This window comes from Mastomys coucha, unplaced genomic scaffold, assembly GCF_008632895.1.
Source record: "Mastomys coucha isolate ucsf_1 unplaced genomic scaffold, UCSF_Mcou_1 pScaffold21, whole genome shotgun sequence".
Taxonomy (NCBI): domain Eukaryota; kingdom Metazoa; phylum Chordata; class Mammalia; order Rodentia; family Muridae; genus Mastomys; species Mastomys coucha.
In genome coordinates, this window is record NW_022196904.1 from 121,425,600 (window position 1) to 121,431,273 (window position 5,674).

Below are 5,674 nucleotides of genomic sequence, written 5' to 3' on the forward strand. Positions count from 1 at the left end.
GAATTTTAACTTGAATAAAGACTTTATAAGAGACAGCACAAGGACCTCAGAGCATTGCAACAAGGACCCCCACGCAGTCCTTACAATCGTATTGATTTCATCTGTAAACATTCCCTGCACACCTACTGTGTGCCACACACTAGGCTGAAGAGGGAGTCCTTGAGATAACAAAGGTCACTCTCTTCTTTATGTTGTTGTTGGTGGTGGTTTTTGGTTTTTCAAGAAAGGGTTTCTCTGTATAGCCCTGGCTGTCCTGGAACTCACTCTGGAGACCAGGCTGGCTTCGAACTCAGAAATTTGCCTGCTCCTGCCTCCCAAGTGCTGAGATTAAAGGCCTGCGTCACCACTGTCCGGCTCATTCTCTTCCTAAAGAAACCTTCAAAGGCCCCACGAGACAAGCAGTACTTTCTCATTCTGCATCCTTAATCCTTCCCAACCATTAGTGCTGCTCATGCCCATCCTTCAGGCCGGAAGACTGAGGCTCAGAAATCAAGCATGTAGAAGCAGACAGACTTAAAGTCAGTCCTGTACCATAAATGTATACTGATGCCAATGATGTCAAGCAATGGCAGGCAAACTCATTAGAACTGTGTTCCTGTCACCTTTGGTCCCTCACTCATGCCAGGGCTTAGTAAACACGAGGCCCATAAGGCACTGATTCTGCTTTTGCCATAAAAAGGGCTTGACCCAGGGGCCCTAGATGTCATTGCCTGAGCTCTTGGATTTGGCAGCTCTGGCTTCAGATTTCTGCAACGACCTGCCTCCCACCCTGTGACTTTGACAAATTTAGACTTCTCAGTAACCCGAAGTGCATTTCAATTTTATAAATTTAGAAATCCTCTGGTTGGGCGGATCCCTCCCGCAGGAATGCATCCATTAAGCGCACTTTAAACCAATTTCGGTATGCTAATCCATCACAAATCAACGTGAAATTTGGGTTCTTGTGAAAATTTCCTACAGTCAATCCAAGCCTTCTACAAGATTTAGGATAGTAAGAGGTTCCCTAAAGCGGCAGGCTTGCCTTGGCATTGAACATTCAGGGGAGAAAGGCCAGAGCTAGTTTTCAGCAAACATTCACCCTCGAATGATAGCTGTCTGTTCTATGTGAGAAAGGCAGTTTACTGATTCCAAATGAACGATGCCTATTCGTTGAGATTTCAGACTCTTCTAGTCTTGCCTGTTCCTGCATTCCCAGCCCAGAGCTCAGAATCTGGTGCCACAGACACACCCTCTAGGTATTTGGCAAATGGCTCTGTTGGAGTCACCTGCTTGATTGTCTGCCAGTCTTTGCCTCCTGTGACCATCCTTGCTTCCTAAAAATCAGGTCCTTCCCTTACCAGTGAAACTTGAGGATGCTACAAGTACAAACAGAGCCCCAGGAAAGCCAAATGAGGCTGAGAGCATCGTCTCAAAAGCCAGGGGAGAGCACGTGCCAGGTAATTGGCAGCATAAAGAACCCAGGGGTGATAAAAGAGACATAATGTCACTGTTATCACCACCCAGGACTCTGGTTGCTACTGGTTGTTGAAGGGCAATGCCTATTAACTCGATGTTTTTAGCTGCATAATAGACAGTTTGCCAATAAGATCAAGTTTACAGCTGGGAGCATTTCACTTACTAGCTTCTGCCATAAGATCTACAACCCACACCCAACTACAAAAACAAGCTGTTGGTGTGGTACATTGCAAGCATCATCACTTGCTCTAAATGTGAAATATCTGCATCCTCTAAATAAATTTCTCTTTCCTGGTGGCGGGCTTAATGCAGTCCAAAGTGGTGCTTGGTAGGGATAATGGAATGGCACCCACGGGCAGGTGCTGGGAGCTGACTGTGATGTGTACTTCTCCCCTGCCTCTCCTTGCTGTGGATCCAACGCCCACCACCCCAGTTCTATGACGCTATCAAGTGCACCTTCCTGGGTGCCTTCAGGAGTCCCACCCATAGGTCTTGACACTGGATTATCCTGGGGCCAGTTAGCCGCCATCCTGGTCCCAAGTCTCTGGAGGATTTAAAAATGTAGAATCCTATGTTCTGATAGGTTCCATGTCACAGGCTCCCTCAGACCCTTGTCCATTCTCCCTTGGGGCTGTTACTTTAGCTCATTCTCCTGCCAACTAGCCTTTTCTTTGCTTGGCCCCTACTTGCTGATTCTTTCTTTAAATACACCAGGATCTTCCCCAGACATTATCTGGTCCTGTCTGCCTTCTGGTTAAAACCTTGACACTCATGTCTTAAGCCTCCATGGCACCAACAAGATCTGTACAGCCAGGTATGAGCCAAGGCTTCCACAATGGTGGGCCCTGCCTCTTCACTGGTTCCATCTCACATCAGTTCTCTTTGATTCAGACAGGACCTCTGTGTCCATGGCATTAGGAAAAACCGGTGTCCATGTCCAAAAACTATCTTAGATAGATGTCAACTGGAGAACATTCAGCCCTCTTAGAAATTACTGTGATGGTGCCTAGAGAGATGGCTCAGCGGTTAAGAACACTGACTGCTCTTTCAGAGGTCCTGAGTTCAATTCCCCAACAACCGCATGGTGGCTCACAACTATCTATAATGGGATCTGATGCCCTCTTCTGGTGTGTCTGAAGAGAGCTACAGTGTACTCATGTGTATAAAATAAATAAACAAATCTTTTTAAGAAAAAAAGGAAGGAAGAAAGGGAGGGAGGGAGGGAGAGAGGGAGGGAGGGAGGAAGGAAGGAAGGAAGGAAGGAAGGAAGGAAGGAAGGAAGGAAGGAAGGGAAGGAGGAAGGAAGGAAGGGAGGGAGGGAAGGAGGAAGGAAGAAAGAACACACTCTGATGACTTTCAGACCCAATATTTGTATAGCTTTGGCTGTCGGTACGCATCTGGGAAGAGAAGCACCCAGATCAAGACCCTCTCCTCTATCCCACCAGGGCTTTTCTTGGTGCATCTGATAAGTCAGAGAATGGCCACAAGCACCTAGGCTCTGGTTTGAACCTCATTTGTCCTGACACCTCTGTGTGTCACATCCTTCCTTGGGAAATGAATGGTAGAACTAGGTGGTCTCAAGTTGATATCAGAGCCCTTGTGACCCATCCAGAGGAGTGAACACAATGGGGCTGGCTCACTACTTGTGCCAGTCTCCTATTGCTATGTAACATGCCATCCCCAACTCAGTGATAATGAGCAAGAGGATGCAATCGCTCACAAAAGTCAAGAGAAGACTGGTACAGAGAGAACCCTTTCTCACTCAACCTTTTCCTCTATACAAGCTCTCAACTGACTGGATGAGGCCCACCTACACTAAGGAAAACAATCATCTGTACTCAGCCCACTGATTCCGGTGTCCACCTCACAGATAGGCCCAGCATACCATTGACATCTCACGTAAGATTGAGCATCACAGGGGTCCTTTAAACTTCTGACCCACTTCCTCTTCTGCATCAAGAAGTAAACCTGCTTACTCGTCCACTTCCTCCTAAGCATAAGCCAGGAGCCTCCAGGGCCCCACTCTACCTTTAGAGGCCTCAAGACTGCAGGGACATGCACACACTAGGGCTAGAGATGGTTCTTGCCTCCTCTCTTAAAGAGTTGGTAAGGAGCTAGGCTGTGCGGAGGATCCCAACCTCACCCACTCCAGGTCCTTTAGGAGTTTGCCTTAGCCAGGACTTCCCTGTGCCATGATTTTCACTTGCAACCCCACATTCTATCAACACACTCTCAGGGAAACATTCCTAGCCTAAGATATAGGCAGAGAGAGCTGTGTGGCAGCTGGAAGCTGTCTCTGTGATGGGGAATGGGGACAGTTGGCTTAGGATGGAGGGCAGATGCTTCCAAGGCATTTCTAGCATCATTTATATTGGGAAATAATCCACCATGAGAAGATCTTCAACAGTATCCATAAAGGATAATTTGTTTTAACTGAAATAAAAGGAGCACTATCATTTACTATTTTTTAAAAATCACAAAATAAACAGACTGAAAAGTAAACAAAGACTTTACATTAGAACAGGGCTGTGAGCAGGGGCTGGAGGCCAAAAGCCAGAGCACTGTGGGTTTTCTCACTGGGAAAACGTTCTAAGACTTCTCAGGAGACTATACATGCTTGTAATCCCAGTAGCTGGAAGACTGAGACAGAATTGCTGTGAGTTCAAAGCCAGCCTGGACTGAATAATGTCTCACCAAACCAACAAAACAAAATCTAAATTAAATCTTAAGGATTTTGCTAAAAAGATAATTTCTCAATATGTGCACCATTTATCTTTACCAGGGCATCCATGCATCCCCTAACCCCCACCCCCAAGGAATAGGTGAGCCCTAAGGCCCCACCAGCCCTGTGGCATCTTAGCTGGTGATTGTGATGCACACAAACAGGGAACGTGTTCAGACTAGAGGGGAGCTGGAGGAAAGGCCTAAGCAACCAGGGATCTGTGGTTCAGAAAGAAAAGGTTGGACTTATTCCTGGCCTCCTGGCTCTGCCTCTCTCCTTAGTTACAGTTTCTATTGCTGTGATGAAATTCTGACCCAAAGCAACTTGCTCCTCCTAGCCTGCTCAGTTCACTTTTTTATACATGCCAGGGCCATTTCCCAAGGGTGACAGTGCCCACAATGGGCTGGGCCATTCCACATCAATCATCAATCAATAAAATACTCCACAGGCTTGCCTACAGTCCAGTCTTACAGGGATGTTTGCTTGGTTAAGGTTTCCTCTAATCAGATGACTGTAGTTTGTATTAGATCCACTGACTCTGACAAGTGCCTACACCACTACTTTCTCTTCTTCCTCCTCCTCCCTCTTCTTCTTCCACAGGGTCTTACTATGTATCAGGGGCTGGCCTTCAGCCTGCTATGTAGAGCAGGCTGACACCTGCTCCCCAAGAGCTAGGTTTAAAGGCATAAGCTGCCACACTGAGCATCCCTACACTTCTTATCCTCAACTAGCCTAACAGGTTTTCCCTCTTGAGCCTGGCATAGAGCCTAACTACAGGCAGCTACAAAAAAATTATTTCTTCTTGCTGTTCAGTCAGAGAACTGAACAGGTGATGGAAAATTTGAGGAATATACTCACAGAGACTAGTGGGATGTAGATAGGGAGGTAGGGAGGTAGACAGCCAGACTGATGGTTTCTTTGTTTTAAAAAACAGGGTCTCATATAGACTAGGCTGACCTCAAACTGGCTATATATAGTCTAGGATGATCTTGAAGGTCTGATCCTCCTGCCTCTATCTCCCAAGAGCTGGGGTTACAGTCATGTACCACCTCACTCTACTTAGGCCACACACGCTATGCACACATGCTACCACCTGAGCTACACCCCTAGCTCTTGGGTAATTCTCTGAAGTTTTAATTGTGAACAAGACCCATCCCATGGGTATAGCCCCTTTCTATGAAGTCCTGATAGAGAAACAAGTTCCCTTAGCTGCTCAGGACCTACTCCATGCCAAAAATAATTATGCTTTAGTTTACTCTAGAGCATTACAGTTTACAAACTCTTCCTTATCACTTTGGTCCCTTGAGCTAATTCGTAAAACCAGAGGTTCATGGAGGAAATACTGGTGCACTGTTTGGTCAGGTTCACAACAGAGTGAGATAAGAGAGACCTCATACTCAGAAAACAATAGTTAATAGCTATTATTATTATTATCATCAGTACACCATGCAGGATTGAGCGTATGGCTCATTGCTAGGCCACTTTCTAAAGATATTC